A 17,664-nucleotide genomic window follows, 5' to 3' on the forward strand; every position below is an offset into this window, starting at 1 on the left:
ACGATATAAGTAAGGAGTCCTTTTATGTCGTGGCAAAATCGATAGGTTTACCTAATAAGTTCTTAGACGTACCTATCAACCAAGAATAGTTTCTAGACTATTAGCAAAAGGCTTTTGCTTACCTAAGATGTTCTAGGATTAAGTCGACAAACTGTGCTTAGTTCTTCAATGATTTTAGGATCTTGGAATCATTTTATTCACACCTGCCGGAACACATAACTTGAATAAAATGCTTGATAAACATTGAATTATGCATGTATGCTAGAATTTAAGTTTATTAAGAGAAACTGTGAATGGTTATTTATTTGTTTATTCTTTTCAATTGTAGTTTTAATATGGCAAACAACAATCAAAACATCATCATGGGTTCTGAGCTTATGGTCAAGCTGAACCTGACAAATTTTCTTGAATGGGAAGCTAAGCTAGTTGAAATAGTCAAACTCAATGGACTTGAGTATGTACTGTCACATCCCATGCCAAGCTACTATGCCAGAGACATGACCCCTGAGAGATTTTACGCCTGGGATGCGGATCTCAAAAAGGTTATGAGTCTCATGCTGAACAATATCCCTGATGATTGGGCTAAAAGGTTTGTAGCCTATGAACCTTTTACGCTCATCAAGAATCTGAGGGATATCTGTCGTGGAAGTACGGAGGACAGGGACCTAAACGTCCATGAGTTGATTGAATCAATGTCTGGTCTAAAGGTTAGTTCTCCCAACAGGTGTTATAGGATGGAGGTCCAAGAAACACATGTTCAGCTCCTTCGCACTAAACAGAGGGTAGGCGTCCCACTGAGGTTCCATGTGGATCTTATGTGTTCATACTTTGATCGCCTAAGTCTACTAGGAACACCAATAAGCGAAAGGATGGCAGTCTCTGTCTTGCTCAATTCACTACACAGTGGGTTTGGTCGCTTCAAGCAACTATACCTAAGTGAACCAAGAGAAGAAACAGTTGCAGAATTTGTTCACCTTGTCAGAAAGGCTGAAATAATACTGGACTGTGAAGCCAAAGATTTACTCAAGGCTAGAAAGAGACCATTCAAGAAAGGTGGAAAGTCCAAGGGCAATGCTAAATCAAAGAAGGACAAGTCCTCATCAAGCTGTCTTTATTGTGATGGAATAGGCCATTACAAAAGAGAATGTCCAAAGCTAAAGGAAGATCAGAAGAACGGAACAGTCGTTCCATCTTCAGGTATTTTCGTTATAGACTGTATACTTGCTAATTCAAATTCTTGGGTATTAGATACAGGTTGTGGCTCACACTTATGTTCCAATCCACAGGGACTAAGAAGAAGTAGAAAGTTAAGCAAGGGTGAAGTCGACCTACGAGTGGGAAATGGAGCACGGATTGCTGCATTAGCCGTAGGAACTTACTATTTGTCGTTGCCCTCCGGGCTAGTTTTGGAACTGGAAGAATGTTTCCATGTTCCAAGTCTTACTAAAAACATCATTTCAGTTTCTTGCTTAGATGCTAAGGGATTTTCCTTTTTAATAAAAGACAATAGTTGTTCGTTTTATTTTAAAGAGATGTTTTATGGATCTGCTAGATTAGTCAATGGACTTTATTTATTAGATCACGACAAACAAGTATATAACATAAATACCAAAAAGGCCAAAAAGGATGATTCAGATCTCACCTATCTGTGGCATTGTCGATTAGGCCATATAAACTTGAAACGCTTAGAAAGACTTCAAAAGGAAGGAATTCTAGAACCATTTGACTTAGAGGATTATGGTAAATGCGAATCATGTTTACTTGGCAAAATGACAAAGCAACCTTTCTCTAAAGTTGGAGAAAGAGCAAATGAACTATTGGGTTTAATCCATACAGATGTATGTGGACCAATGAGTACAAATGCTAGAGGTGGTTTCAGCTACTTTATCACTTTCACTGATGACTTCAGTAGGTATGGTTAGGTCTACCTAATGAAGCATAAGTCTGAATCCTTTGACAAATTCAAGGAATTTCAGAGTGAAGTAGAGAATCAATTAGGCAAGAAGATTAAGGCACTGCGGTCTGATAGAGGCGGTGAATATCTGAGCTATGAATTTGATGACCATCTGAAAGAATGTGGAATTCTATCAGAATTGACTCCTCCTGGAACACCACAATGGAATGGTGTGTCGGAACGGAGGAACAGAACCTTGCTAGACATGGTCAGGTCAATGATGGGTCAGGCCGAACTTCCATTAGAATTTTGGGGACATGCACTAAATACAGCTGCACTCACTATAAATAGAGCTCCGTCTAAAGCTGTCGAAAAGACTCCATACGAATTATGGTTTGGAAAGCCTCCAAATGTGTCTTTTCTTAAGATTTGGGGATGTGAAGTATACGTCAAACGATTAATTTCAGACAAACTTCATCCAAAATCTGACAAATGTATCCTTGTGGGCTATCCAAAGGAAACAAAGGGGTATTACTTCTACAATACATCTGAGAACAAGGTGTTTGTTGCTCGAGATGGTGTCTTTTTGGAGAAAGATCACATTTCCAAAATGACAAGTGGGAGAAAAGTAGACCTCGAAGAAATTCGAGTCGAACAACAAACTCTAGAGAATGCTCAAGATGACATTCAGGATGAAACTCAGAGATCTTTAGAAGAATCTGGTGAGAATCATGGTTAATCTAGAAATGTTACCCCGCGTAGATCGCAAAGATATAGATCTCAACCGGAAAGGTACTTAGGTATTTTGACGAACGAGAGCTATGACGTTCTATTACTTGAAAGTGATGAACCTGCGACTTACAAACAAGCTATGACGAGCCCTAGCTCCAAGCAATGGCAAGAAGCCATGCAATCTGAATTAGACTCCATGTCTGAAAACCAAGTATGGGATTTGGTCGATTTGCCAGATGGCTATCAAGCCATTGGAAGCAAATGGGTTTTCAAACTGAAAAAGGACAAGGATGGGAAACTTGAAGTTTTCAAAGCTAGATTGGTTGCAAAAGGTTACAGGCAAGTCCACGGTGTGGATTACGATGAAACTTTTTCACCAGTTGCAATGCTAAAGTCTATTCGGATAATGTTAGCAATCGCTGCATATTACGATTACGAAATATGGCAGATGGATGTCAAAACTGCTTTCTTAAACGGCGTTTTAACAGAAACTGTGTTTATGACACAGCCTGAAGGTTTTGAGGATCCAAAGAATGCTAAAAAGGTATGCAAGCTAAAGAAGTCAATCTACGGATTGAAGCAGGCATCCAGGAGCTGGAATATACGTTTTGATGAAACAGTCAGTGACTTTGGTTTCATCAAGAACGCAGACGAATCTTGTTTATACAAGAAGGTCAGTGGGAGCAAAATTTCTTTCCTAGTATTATATGTCGACGACATATTACTTATCGGAAATGACATTCCTATGTTGAACTCTGTCAAGATTTGGTTTGGGAAATGTTTTTCGATGAAGGATCTAGGAGAAGCACAGTACATATTGGGCATCAAGATTTACAGAGATAGATCTAAAAGGATGATTGGACTTAGTCAAAGCACTTATATCAATAAGGTGCTTGATAGGTTCAAGATGGCGGACTCCAAGCGAGGCTACCTACCCATGTCTCATGGAATGACTCTAAGCAAGACTCAGTGCCCAAAAACACTTGATGAGCGTAGACGAATGAATGGGATTCCATATGCATCATTGATTGGTTCAATAATGTATGCTATGATATGTACACGCCCGGATGTTGCGTACGCACTCAGTGCTACGAGCAGATACCAGTCAGACCCAGGAGAGGCGCATTGGACTGCTGCCAAGAACATTCTGAAGTACCTAAAAAGGCACAAAGATGACTTCCTGGTCTATGGTGGAGATGATGAATTAATTGTTAAAGGCTATACGGACGCAAGTTTCCAAACCGACAAAGATGATTTCAGATCACAGTCTGGGTTTGTCTTCTGCCTCAACGGAGGAGCAGTAAGCTGGAAAAGTGCTAAGCAAAGCACCATTGCGGATTCTACAACTGAAGCGGAGTACATTGTTGCACATGAAGCAGAAAAGGAAGCTATATGGCTAAGGAAGTTCATAGGTGAACTTGGTGTAGTCCCCTCCATTAAAGGACCAATAGCCCTGTATTGTGACAATAACGGAGCTATTGCACGGGCAAAAGAGCCTAGACACCACCAGAGAGTCAAGCATGTACTTCGTAGATTTCACCTTCTACGAGAGTTCGTTGAAAGAAGAGAAGTCGAGATAAGCAAGATTGGAACTGATGACAACATATCAGATCCATTAACTAAACCTCTGCCGCAAGCGAAGCACAACTCGCACACTGCAGCTATGGGAATCAAGCATATTGGAGAATGGCTTTGATGTCTCTATTTAATGTTTTAAAGTTTTAGAGTTTAAATCTTTGTAAAACATTATTGGTTAATCATTCACAATAAATGAAAAGAATTCATTTTTCCATTTAATTTGTGGTTTATTAAATGATGAGTCCCTTCAATTTGACGATATATTCAAGATAGACTGTCAGGACCAGTCCTGTGACTAAGAAATGTCTATCAAGTGAACTTGAATGTCAAAGGTTGAAAATGGTCCCTAATCGGAGTTTTCTATAAAATTGGACGCATAGAAAACGTTAGACGATTAGAATGCAAGATGACTAGTAGTTCTGTTTCTTGAACTATGTGGACATGGCAATGTCATAATCATTTGCATAGGTACTTACTTTGGGAAGATTAGTATCGGACAAGACCTATGAAACTTTATTGTAAGAGATGAAAATCTGTCATAAGTAAATTTCATTAAATTATTAGACACTAAATCCTCAATACCTGAGTGATTTGAGATTACTTGTTTGAGAACTGGTTTCTTTGACGTTGACCAACCGTCGCACCGTAAAAGGAGGCTATAAAGGCAACGCTCAGGTAATCACCTATCAAACGAAGTCTAATCTCAAGATCGCAAGATTGGGATTGTCCTCCCATAAATCGGGATGAGATGCTTAAAAGTTGTACATGGCCACTCGGAGAGCTAGAAACTGTGAAATGCATGGCCGTGCTCGGATGAATCATAGGCTATGATTATCTGTTTATTTGATCAGTTGAACTCTGAAACCGAGGAACACCTCTGGACATAATAAGGATGACAACTCTTACCTTATGTTCAAGAGCAAGCATCGAGCGACAAAGGAATTAGGAAATGCACACTTGTCCCTAAGGACAAGTGGGAGACTGAAGGAAATAATGCCCTTGGTCCAAGTATGCATTCTATGATAAGTCTAATAAATGCGGTTCAGTATTAATTAACAAGTTAATAATTCAGTGAGATCAAGTGAGCTGAATGCCTAGCTAGAGGCCGCTTCAGTTCAAGTGGAATTAATGATATTAATCCACAGCTTACTCTTGACTGAACCCGTAGGGTCACACAAATAGTACGTAAACGGATCAAGTATTTAATGGCATTAAATACTCCATCTATGAATATTCGGAATCGACGGATCTTGGTTTCAGTGGGAGCTGAGATCGTCACAGGCAAGAAATGAATACTCCGGAAACGATGATATTGCCGGAAACGGAAATATGGATCGTATCGGAAATATAAATATTATCCAAGTCGTAGATGTTGCCGGAAACGGAAACATGGTACGTATCGGAAAATATTATCGGAAATGGAAATATTGCCAGAATCGGAAATATTGCCGGAAACGGAAATATTGTCAGAATCGGAAATATTATCGGAATCGGAAAATAATTCCGGTAACGGAAATATTAAATATTTGTTCGAAACGGAAATTAATTCCGGAATCGGAAATGTTAAATATTGTTCGTATCGGAAATGAATTCCGGAATCGGAAATTTAATCGGAAGCGTATCGTACGAATAAGCATCGGACGAGGCCTGCCGGACGAGGGCCCAGCTCGAAGCCAGGCCATCGCCCAGCAAGCCAAACGCGCGCCACAAGCCCAGCCAAGGCAGCGCCCAGGCCTACCGCAAGGCAGGCCCAGCGCGCGCCAAGGCCGCGGCTGCGTGGGCCTCGCTGCGTGGGCTGCTGCTCGCACGCACGCGCATGGGCGGCCCATCGTGGCTGCCGTGTGTGTGTGTGTGAGTTTGTGTTCATGCACGATTCCTAAAACGTGCAGAGTTCGGTTAATGATTAAATTCCTAATTCTATTTGATAAATTAATTAATTAGAGTTCTTGTAGGATTCTAAGTTTAATTAATTCGTATCCTAATAGGATTCCAATTCTCTTTCCATACCCCTATAAATATGTGGCCTGGGTTCACAATTTATAACGATTTTTCAAGTATTCAAAGTGAGTTTTTGAGAGAAAAATTCAGTCACACATCTTGCTCAAAAGTGCCGAAAATTCTAGTACCTTAAGGGCGATTCTAGTTGGTCAATCTTAAGGCGGATCCGGACGTGCTGTGGACTATCTACGGAGGGACGACACTTGGAGTCCTAAAGACTCGTTCTTGCTCGGTTCGGGCGCAGGTAGGGAGGGCACGCAACAAAGAGTATGCATCTAAATTATGCTATATGATTATGTGTAAATAATATGTATTCCTGGGTTAATGGTTGTTTCCGCATGATTTATGTAATATCATATGTATCATAACCTAACACAAGCCACTGTGAGCCACTGTCCTGGATGCAGGCAGTGGCGTTGGGCGCAGGGGCTACGCCTGGCGCCAATGCTGGCATCCAATACTTCGGCAGATCAGTGGCTGGTTGCTCGAAATCTGCTCTCATTTCGAAATTGAAATTAGAAAAGTCCCCAGGGGAGTCGCCAGAATTGTAGGGGTTTTTTTTTTCCCCGTTTCCTACAAGGGGGGTTGGCACGCGGCAGTTCGTTTAGAGAACCGTTTGAACTTTGTTTTTGCACCTCGAAGGAGTCGCCACCAAACTTTATTTTAGGTCCCGTTTGGAAAGACCGCAAAATGACTCTATTTTTGGATAAGGCCTTGAATCCTTGAAACGGATGGGTGAGATCCGGGCTCGGGAACGAAAATGCTTATTCGGCGAGCTTTAGAAATATTCAAGTACGTTGGCACAACATTGTTTCGAAAATAAACCCTAAGATTAGACTATGTGGGTTTGAAAATTAGAGCAAAATAGAATTTCTAATTGTACGGTGGTCACTTTGCTTTAAAGATTGATTTAAAGAACCTAAGGCCGGTTTGTCCAAAAATATCTTCGTTAAGCGTGATGTAACCTTTGTATTTTGTTGTATTTAGCATGTTGGTGATGAAAGCGATAAAGCACATAAAGCAACATCACAACACTAAATAAAGTGCGGAATTAGTAAATACAAGACCCCCTAGAAAAGGACTAGGGAGTAGGTCCACATTGCCTAGAAATGGACTAGGCAAGTAAAGGTGCGGAATTGAAAGTGCGAAATTGAAATTGCGGTATTGAAATTGCGGTATTGAAATTGCGGTATTGAAAGTGCGATATTGAAAGTGCGATATTGAAAGGTGCGATATTGAAATTGCGATATTGAAAGGTGCATAATTGAAACTTGTACTTGGGCACATGAGATTCGAACGCCAAGCGGCTCCTTAAAAATAAGTGCGCCCGACACGAATTCAAAGCCAAAAATCTCAACTTCGGAGAGGTTGCTCAACCCAAATGTCCTAGATTTTGCATATTGAACTTGAAATTGAAAGCTTAAATATTGAAAGGTTTGAACTTGAAAAGATTGAAACTTGAACTTGAAATGATTGAAATTTGAAAACTTGAACTTGTATATTGAAATTTGAAGACTTGAACTTGTATATTGAAAAATGGAGTCTTGAATCTCAAAAGATTAAACCTTTAAATGCTGAAAAGGTGTCATCTTTGATTACTCCATGCTTGAAGGTGATTCTAGTTCAAAGAGATTAATGCAAGCAACTTTGAACATCCTTGAATCTTGAAAGTTTGTATTTTGTATTTTGAAAAAGTTTGTATTTTTGAAAAAGCATGTATGATTGTTGCAAGTGGTGTTTTTTATGGCAAAAAACACCAACTTGCTAATCATTTGAAATCAAAATAGCATGATTAATTGAAATGGAATTTGGATTTACCTAGTTAGGCTTAGGCACGAGCTCCCAATTGCTTTTGAATTTTGGAAATTTGTATGTGTTATTGAGGAGTTTTGAAGTTTGTATTTTGAGGAGTAATGTCGATATTACGACGTTGTATGTGTTGTGCTCCCCCTTTTTCGATGGAAATGAGGGGTATTTATAGGAGGGAATGGTGCAAAACGCCAGCACACGCCAGGGCCTGGCGCAAGGCCAGCGCTGCGCGCTGCTGAGGTGGCTCGAATGCCGCAAAAAAGGACGGAAAGATGCCGTCCTTGATTTGTCTTGTATGGGTGTACCTTCGTACGAATAGTACGATGTTTGGCGTGTAGTGTTTGCTTGGAGGTTAAGACTTGAATTTGCGTCTGAAAACAAGCCTTTCTCGGGTTTTTGAATTCCGGTTTTACGGGACGGGGCCCGCCATGCTCGGTTTTGTGGGTCGGCGCCCGAATTTGACTTGCCTTATATGATTTTGAGTGGAAAAGGCCTAGTAAGACCAATGGGATGGTCCACTGATTGAGATTGAACTTGGATTTTGAAATCGGATTTTGGAAGTTGTATTTTGTAACAAGTTCCGGGAGGGGAACGGTCTCGGGGATTGGATTTTGGACTTTGGATTTTTGAGGTATTCTTAGCAATTGGGATTTCCGCCTAGAGTTACTCCAATCGCCTAAAAAGGATAATAGTATCGTCATCATCCCAAAGGGGAGACACAAATTAGGTGTCTACATATGTGCGTACTTTTTTTCTTCTTTTTTTCATTGTTACCCGTATTTTTTTACAATTAGTTTTTAGAAAATATAAAACTAAAACAAAAACAGTTTTTAGTTTATTAAAAACTGAAAACAAAATATAGAAAATGATGCCGAACAAGCCCTAACTTTTATAGTTTGTTTATTGACAATAAAATATACAAATGGGTGAACTTTTTCTTGACACTACTACAAATGTTTGAATTTATGTATTGACCAACTTAATAAATTTATTATTGCATTTGAAAATAAACAGGGAATCACTAGAGGAAAAAACCTCAAGTGCGGGCTCATTTTAAGGGGCTTAGTGCGGGCTTTTACATGTGCAGCACATGGCCTGCCCGCACTTGATGTTTCTCAAGTGCTGCCAAAATATTGGCAGCACTTGATGTTTCAAGTGCTGCCAATTTGGAAAATGAGCCCGCACTTGACATATTTTGTGCTGCCAATTTAGAATATGAGCCCGCACTTGATATATTTGGTGCTGCCAATTTTGAAAATGAGCCCGCACTTGACATATTTGGTGCTGCCAATATTGAAAATGAATCCGCACTTGACATATTTGGTGCTGCCAAATTTGAAAATGAGCCCGCCCTTGACATAAAAATGGGCAGCACAAGCATAAAAATGAGCCGCACTTGATATATGAATGAGCCGCACTTGATATATGAATGAGCCGCACTTGGCCTATAAATGAGCTGCACTTGATGTAGATTTGTTGTATAATCGATTTCCCTACTACATATTACAATTGGACCACGCCACTGATTAACCTCCATACGTCATATAAAAAGTATCCAATTATATAAATAATTAAATTAAATAGTATAAAATTGTAAATATAAAAGTTGATTACATTACAATCATATGAAAAACTAGCTAGCATCCATAATTTAAGATTAAGTACAAGAAAATATCAAGGACGATCACTGGTAATGAAGTTTGCCAATATTTCTCGAACTTCATCTATCTCCTCAAAGGTGAAAAGCCGCTCCCTCGGATTATTGAATACCTTAAAAAGATCGACCATAAAAAATATATATATATATATATATACACTTTAGTTATATTATTAATATTGAATCGTACAATAAATTAAGACTTAATTTGTTCATATCAAAGAAATAACGAACCATATAATAATAAAATTGGTCAATTTCGGTCCCAACTTTCATCTAATGAACTTAAAAAAATATTTTAAAGTCCTTCCATGTTTAATAAACTTAGTTTTATGTTTCAAAGACTCATTCTCACCCATTTTGGTGAAGTTATGCACATTTAAGCTTCGTTAGTTCATTATCGGTCACATTTTGACTAAAATGGCTAATTTCGATCCCAACTTTCAACTAATGAACTTAAATGAGTATTTTAAAGTCTTTCCATGTTAAATACACTTAGTTTTATGTTTGAAAGACTCATTCTCACCAATTTTGGTGAAGTTATGCACATTTAAGCCTCGTTAGTTCATTATCGGTCACATTTTGACTAAAATGGCTTATTTCGGTCCCAACTTTCAACCAATGAACTTATATGAGTATTTTAAAGTTTTTACATGTTTGATACACTTATATTTATGTTTAAAAGACTCATTCTCACCCATTTTGGTGAAGTTATGCACATTTAAGCCTCGTTAGTTCATTATCGGTCACATTTTGACTAAAATGGCTAATTTCGGTCCCAACTTTCATCTAATGAACTTAAATGAGTATTTTAAAGTCTTTCCATGTTTAATACACTTAGTTTTATGTTTCAAAGATTCATTCTTACAATTTTGGTGAAGTTATGCACATGTAAGCTTCGTTAGTTCATTATCGGTCACGTTTTGACTAAAATGGCTGATTTCGGTCCTAACTTTCAACTAATGAACTTAAATGATTATTTTAAAGTCTTTCCATGTTTAATACACTTAGTTTTATGTTTTCAAAGACTCATTCTCACCCATTTTGGTAAAGTTTTTAAGCCTCGTTAGTTCATTATCGTTCACATTTTGACTAAAATGGCTTATTTCGATCCCAACTTTCAACTAATGAACCTAAATGAGTGTTTTAAACCCTTTACATGTTTAATATACTTATTTAAATGTTTTAAAGACTCATTCTCACTACTTAGGTCAAGTTATGTACATATAAGACTCGTTTGATCATTATCGGTCACATTTTGACTAAAACGACTTATTTCGGTCCCAACTTTCGACTAATGAACTTAAATAAGTATTTTAAAGTCTTTCCACGTTTAATACACTTAGTTTTATGTTTCAAAGACTCATTATCCCCCATTTAGGTCAAGTTATTCACATATAAGGATTGTTTTATCATTATAGGTCACATTTCGACAAAATTGGCTTATTTCGCTCGCAACTTTCAACTAATTAACCTAAATGAGTATTTTAAACCATTTACATGTTTATTACACTTAGTTTTATGTTTCAAAGACTCATTGTCATCCATTTTGGTGAAGTTATGCACATTTAAGGCTCGTTAGCTCATTATAGTTCATATTTTGACTAAATTGGCTTATTTAGCTCCTAACTCTCAACTAATGAACTTAAGAAAACCAGTTGAAAAGGAAATATGATCATCATATGTGTAGTAGATTAAAAAAATATATTCAAGAAGTACATGCACGCTGCAAGAATTCATAAGCTTTCTGGACTGTGAAAAATCTTTTCCACCTTCAGCATTTTTGTCAGAATCATATTTGATTGTCGATTGCCAGTTTCTTGTATTGTCAATAGAAAGAGGAAATACAACCTTTAGCAATGCAACAACAACCTCTACAATACTTCGTACTCCCGAAAGAATAGCCTGGTTAATCAAAATAATGAAAGTAGTTAGCTATACAGAATATTCATGGTTGAACTCCTAGTTCTGAAAATATGAGGATCAAAGTTGGGATGAGAACAAACACCTTAATACTTAACCACCTTAATGATGCAGCACCCGTGCAGATCAACATGCAGAGAAGTATGCAGCAGCCGTGCAGGTCAGTAAAACATTGATGCATATCAGTAAGCATCAGTACAGATCAGAAAAGAGGAATAAGATCAGATCAGAATGCAGCGCAGCAGTATAGAAACACAAAACATGTGAAGCGTAGCAGTACATGATGAAAGTTGGTTTTAGGCTTTAATAGAACGCACTACAACCACATGATTCCATGAATATCATTTACTATATAACCTGAAAATAGGGACCCACTCAACTTCAGTTTGCAAACATGAATGCCAAGTATCACAAAAATTCACATAATTCTACACCATTATGTTACACTACAACATTTACTAATTAAGGTTGGATCCTTTATTTTGTCTTCAATTTCTACTAAGTAGAGTCCCTATGTCCGGAGCATGAGAGATACAAATCTTTCGTTGATGTGGAGTACGAAGCTTTTGCATCTATTCATGTTCTTTGACAAACTAGTCCAGAATTTAACATTTGTGATCCTGTACAATTGATGTAAAGGGGAGAACCGGATGCTAACAGACCTTCTCAGGTCGAGTCTCGACCCAGAAACATAGTAAACCCAAGCAAAGAATAAGAACTAAAGTAATTGAGGAGCACAGAACAAGAGTAGGATTCCTTGCAACCCACGGTCCATACTTCCTGCAAGCTGCAGTAGTTTCATTATGAAACTTATTGAATCAATGAAAAATGTAAACCAATTGTTTGAGGTGAAAAAAAATAACTAATTATGAAGGAATTGAAAAGAATATAAAGAGCACTTTTCATTGCTCACTTAAAAACATCAATCATAAATCTTTAAACAATAGACTCGAAATATGGAGTTGTCTCAGTGTCCTAATCAAAAGAATTGAACTAATCCTCCCAACACGATGCCAGTAAAGAAGGATCAAGTAATCAGAGCATTAGCATGCATCCACAGATAAAATAGTCACACTTTCTTGCATCTCTATAATATCTGGTTGGGTTTGTGACTACACTACCATACATCATGACCTATGCAGAACTTGCCTACTATGTAACACACATGGCTTAGTTTTTTTTATACACCTGGTTTAACATAGGTCAAAGTATCTAACATTTAGCATCTGAAGTTGTTCTTTTTCCCCCTTGTAATTTTGCTTTTGTTTTTGTTTTTTCAGAATAACTTGTGCTTATCACCAGTTCAAATGGCTGGTATTGTGTGGGTTGAAATCAGAAGCCCTTATTCTCTTCACTGCATAAAAGTATAAAACATGAAAAGAACCTGGTGAACGGTCAATGGTCTCGTACTCTCATTACACTGGTGAACGGTCTCGTACTCTCATTACAAAAAAGTCCAGCAAAGAGATCAAGAACAAACTATTGTAAGTATTTTCCAAAGGGCATAAAAAGGTAGCCACAACAAGCAAAGCTACCAGTAAGACATTGCCCAAGAAAATCAGAAAGGAAAATCAATTTCACAAAAATGCATCTATTGATCAAACTAATATAACAACAGTTTACCTAGGGCGAGAAGCCTTTTTAGCCTGTGGAGGTGGAGAACAGCCTCTCTTTGCTGGTTCCGGGGAACTGCAGAAACATTCAATACATATTTATTAAGAGAAATTTATAGTATAAACCCTTTGTGTACCATGTTCCATGTTAATTAATACGAAAGAAGCTAATTTTCCACACTGATTACTCATCATATAATGCCGGTAAATTAGGCAGTTTGATTAGTGCTAAGTGCTAACAAATACGTAATTATGGCTGATATGCAATCTGCATTAAGAAACTGAATGATTTAAGCTTGAAGAATCAGTTACATCGACGATGGAGAGAAGATGACGCATATTGTGAAAGACTGAAAGTTATTGGTAAGTAATGGCTACTAGTTACTGGTAAGTAATGGCTACTGAAGAGAATATAGGCAATAACAACACATTCAACAGGGCAAATAAAAATGATTCAGCTTGAAGAATTAGTACATCGACCCAGATTTCTACACCAATTTTAACAAGTAAAACTCAAAATTCAATTCCAAAACAATCAACAGAAAATCTAAATCGGAAATTACAGCACATTTGATCCTAATTGTTGCAATTTATCGGGAAGTAGAGACCTAATTCATGTAATTTCTCATAAATCTATTCCAAAAAAACAAAAATAAAACTTAAATCTTTCAAATTAAAATTGGAATACATCTTAATATGGAAGATGTAATTCTTCTTCATCTTAATATTTAATGATGAATCACGAAGGAAACTAACGAGTTCAAGCTAATGTTATTTCCAGCTATAACTAATTCGTCATTTCCTTTAACAATTCGTCATTACATTAACAATCTTACAAGAATTAATTAAATTTAAATTACAAACCTACAAGAGATAAGGAGGAGCGACGCGGCGGTGGGGGAATAACAACGGCAACTCGGCGGTGGGAGACAACAGCGGCAACTCGGCGGTGGGAGACAACAGCGACAGCTCGGCGGTGGGGGAACAGCTGTGTGCCTATGTAGTGAGTGTTGTGAGTCTGAATTTCGCACCCAGAGAAGAAACAGAGAGGGGAAGGAGAGAAACCATAGAGGGGAAGAGAGATAAGCGGGAAATTGGAGTTAGGTTACAATAACCAGAGAAGAGTAAGGAGAGAGAAGCAGGAAATGAATATTTTGGGAAAATATTTTATGCGGCTCATTTGTAAAATGAGCCCGCACTTGAACTCAAGTGCTGCCAATTTTCTAAAATAAGCCCGCACTTGTGAAAATGTATTTTTTCTTTTTTTTTCTGTGTCCTCAAGTGCTGCCAATTTAGTAAATGAGCCGCACTTGAAGGGAAGCACATTGTGATTTTTCCTCTAGTGAATATAAATTAACGAGGGTTGCGGGAATATTCTTTACTTTGCCTTTTGACGATTTCAGCTCCCACTGCACTGGAACCGAGATCCGTCATTTCCGAATGATCAAAGTAGGGTATTTTAATGAATAATATATTCACTTAAATACTTGATCCGTTCACGTGCTATTTGTGTGACCTTACGAGTTCAGTCAAGAGTAAGTTGTGGATTAATATTATTAATTCCACTTGAACTGAAGCGGCCTCTATCTAGGCATTCAGTTCACTTGATCTCACTGAATTATTAATTTGTTAATTAATACTGACTAGAAAGGAAGACAGGTAAAAGAGCTGGGGTATAATTTTATTAAAAAAATTAGATTAGATCGCGTGCACGCACGGATTTTGATCATTACAAAATATTTAACTGAATATCTCCCAAACTATTGCATAGTTATAACATTTTTAACATACTCGTTTTAATTTATTCATCTAATATGAATATTTTAAAATGCTAATATGGTAATTTGACCAAAATAATGAGTGATATATTTTCCATTATTAATATAGCAATTTGACTAAAATATTACTAATTTAGAATAATTATTATTATGTCGTATCTAAAGAATAAAAATAAAATAAAAACAAATACACTTTTTGGGAAAATGATTTTTGGCGGGAAAAAATCACACTAGAAATTGACATGTGTCATTCCTGGTGTCTCTTTTAGTATATAGTAATAGATATCTTTGTGCAAATAGTGTAAAAGAGCTCTACTTTTATTGACGAAAAATCTTTGTGGAATTAGTACCTAATTTTCTTGAAAATGTACTAAAATCTACTTGATCAGTTCAAACCCACAAAACCAGCTCACCGCACAACACACATTAATACCAAAAACAAAGTTAATTATTTTTTTAAAAGGACTCTCTCCGTTTCGGAATACCTGAATCGGTTTGACCGACACAAAGTTTAATATAATGTAATTGACTTATTACTTAATTTGATGGTAGTTGATAGTGATATTTTTTTTTAATATAGATTGTGGGAAATGTGTCAACTTTTTAAAGAGGTAGTGGTAAATGACTCACTTTTTAATGTACTAGTTGTTGGACCGTGCACTAGCGCGTTCGATCCCCCAAAGTATAAAAAATTTATTTTGTAGAAATATACGTACAATTAAAATGACATTTACAAATTTAGGGTAAATGCTAGAAAAACAATGCAAAAGTTTGATTTGCATGTAATTGATAACATGAATTATAAGTATGTTTACAATATAAGTGCCATTATTATTATAGCATCCACAAAACATTAAACTCTCCACAATAGTTATTACAACATTATATATGCAACATTAGCGACGTTTCTAGGATAAAGTTTCTTAGTACACGTTTACAATATAGGTGTCGTCATTGATATTGAAGCATCCACATGTAACACTAAACGCTCCACAATTTCAGTTTCGCGACGAAATATCTGAATCATAGCTTCTGATGGGGTTTGAGTCACTAAAGTATCCATATATCTTCCCGGTTCATTCTTTCAACAAGTGAATTCCTTATACGTGGGTGGGCGATCTTTCAGTAAACAAAATGAATCTAAACTCAAACATTATACACTTTATTTATATAAAAAATAACTAATAATATGCAATGTAACTCAGTAATTGTAATACTTCATATACTATCATATCTATCATATTTGAAATTTTGTGAAATTCTGTTTCCTACTTCTCAAAAAGCCATTTCCTAATATCACCAAGGCATAGTAGCCCTGATTCGGTTTCTGCTTCTGAACAACATAATTACTAATTTTAAGATTTTTCTTGGTGAAGGATAAGCTACGAGAAAGAACATACTCAGAGAACATAACTCTTATTGATCATTACATGGATCAAATTATTAGAAGTCACTGTATCCAGTTATAGTACTAACCTTTCCACCTTCCCATACTATATTCCCCTGACATTGAGGAATGTGTGAGGAAGGTACAGACACCTCATCTTCAATTGACAGAGAAGTGCATCTACAGAAAACAACAGTGCTTCCGCCTTACCAACCTTGGGTATTGGCTCCTTCATAAAGGGCAAAGATGTTCGGACAGGAGCCTTGATGTCAATGACTTGTTGTTTGATTCTTTCTCTCTATGCTAGTGCTGCAGCTTCTAGCTTATTGATAATGTTAAGGGCCTCATTTTTTCAGAACTCAGTTCCGGCAATCAATGATTTTTGATGCTGAACTTGACCCTGGGGCTATGAGTTTAAACAAAACTTCCACCGGACCAAACCCTTCTAACCTGCAATGCACCCACACTGATTGAGTTAACAACTTAACTTATCTACGATATGTAATTCTAATGAAAATATTGTGCCCCTACAAAATAATAATACTTCATATGACATTGCATAATCATTTCGTTCCAGGTTGCATTCCCCACCCCCACCTCCTAACTAGAAAAATACTTGGTTTTGAAAACCCTTTCCTAATTAAGATAGACGAAGGTGAAAATAAGAGGAATATAATAATAACACCTAAAATATTATAAAGCCACATACTAATTAAGGTATGCCTCCTGCTAATGTTGAACAAAGTGGTTGATCCATGAATCTTGTAACTACATAGTGATTTCCGTTGTAAGACTCATCTTGCATCTTAAGCTTTAATGGCATCCTGCCTTTGCCAGCTTAAATTCTTTGACTGCGATTCCTTTTGAACCAAGAACCACCAAAAGGTGGGAGAGTTTAGGCGCCCCGAATACGAAAGGATTCATATTTACAGAGGAAACACCATAATAAAACTGAATAGGCATCTAATTAATACTCACTACAACTTGACCTTGATGTTAATTTGACCTTTATATAGGGCTGGGCGTCAAAGATTTCGGCGCCTAGCTCTGGGCGCTGGAAATAGGATCCAGGCAATTTCAGCGCCCAGGGCTGGACGTTGAAATTGTTGTTTGGGCCGTTTCTTTGTCAGATTCGGATTCTTAGAATCCGGAGTGTATGAGACTTAATCGAGTCTTTTAGTGCGTATTAATTTTACGACGGAATGCGTCTGGGCCCGTTACGAACTCTAGGCTCGTTAGGATTTTAATTAATACGTAACTCTTATTTTCGAATCGTATTAGGAATAGGATTCTCT

The 17,664-nt window shown here is 37.3% G+C and overlaps 1 long non-coding RNA gene across 2 annotated transcripts; it reads right to left on the minus strand.

Annotated features, from left to right (window-relative positions):
• Nucleotides 1–11,326: 11,326 nt before the first annotated feature.
• LOC110789758 (uncharacterized) lies at nt 11,327–14,372 on the minus strand. 2 transcript variants are annotated; one of them, XR_008919012.1, is made up of 3 exons: nt 14,073–14,372; nt 11,677–13,280; nt 11,327–11,573 (listed from the first exon to the last, which is right to left on the minus strand). It is a non-coding gene; the product is annotated as an uncharacterized lncRNA (long non-coding RNA). The 2 variants fall into 2 exon arrangements; XR_002533658.2 differs by having other exon boundaries at nt 14,069–14,356.
• Nucleotides 14,373–17,664: the final 3,292 nt, after the last annotated feature.

The sequence above is a fragment of the Spinacia oleracea genome, chromosome 4 (assembly GCF_020520425.1).
Source record: "Spinacia oleracea cultivar Varoflay chromosome 4, BTI_SOV_V1, whole genome shotgun sequence".
Taxonomy (NCBI): domain Eukaryota; kingdom Viridiplantae; phylum Streptophyta; class Magnoliopsida; order Caryophyllales; family Amaranthaceae; genus Spinacia; species Spinacia oleracea.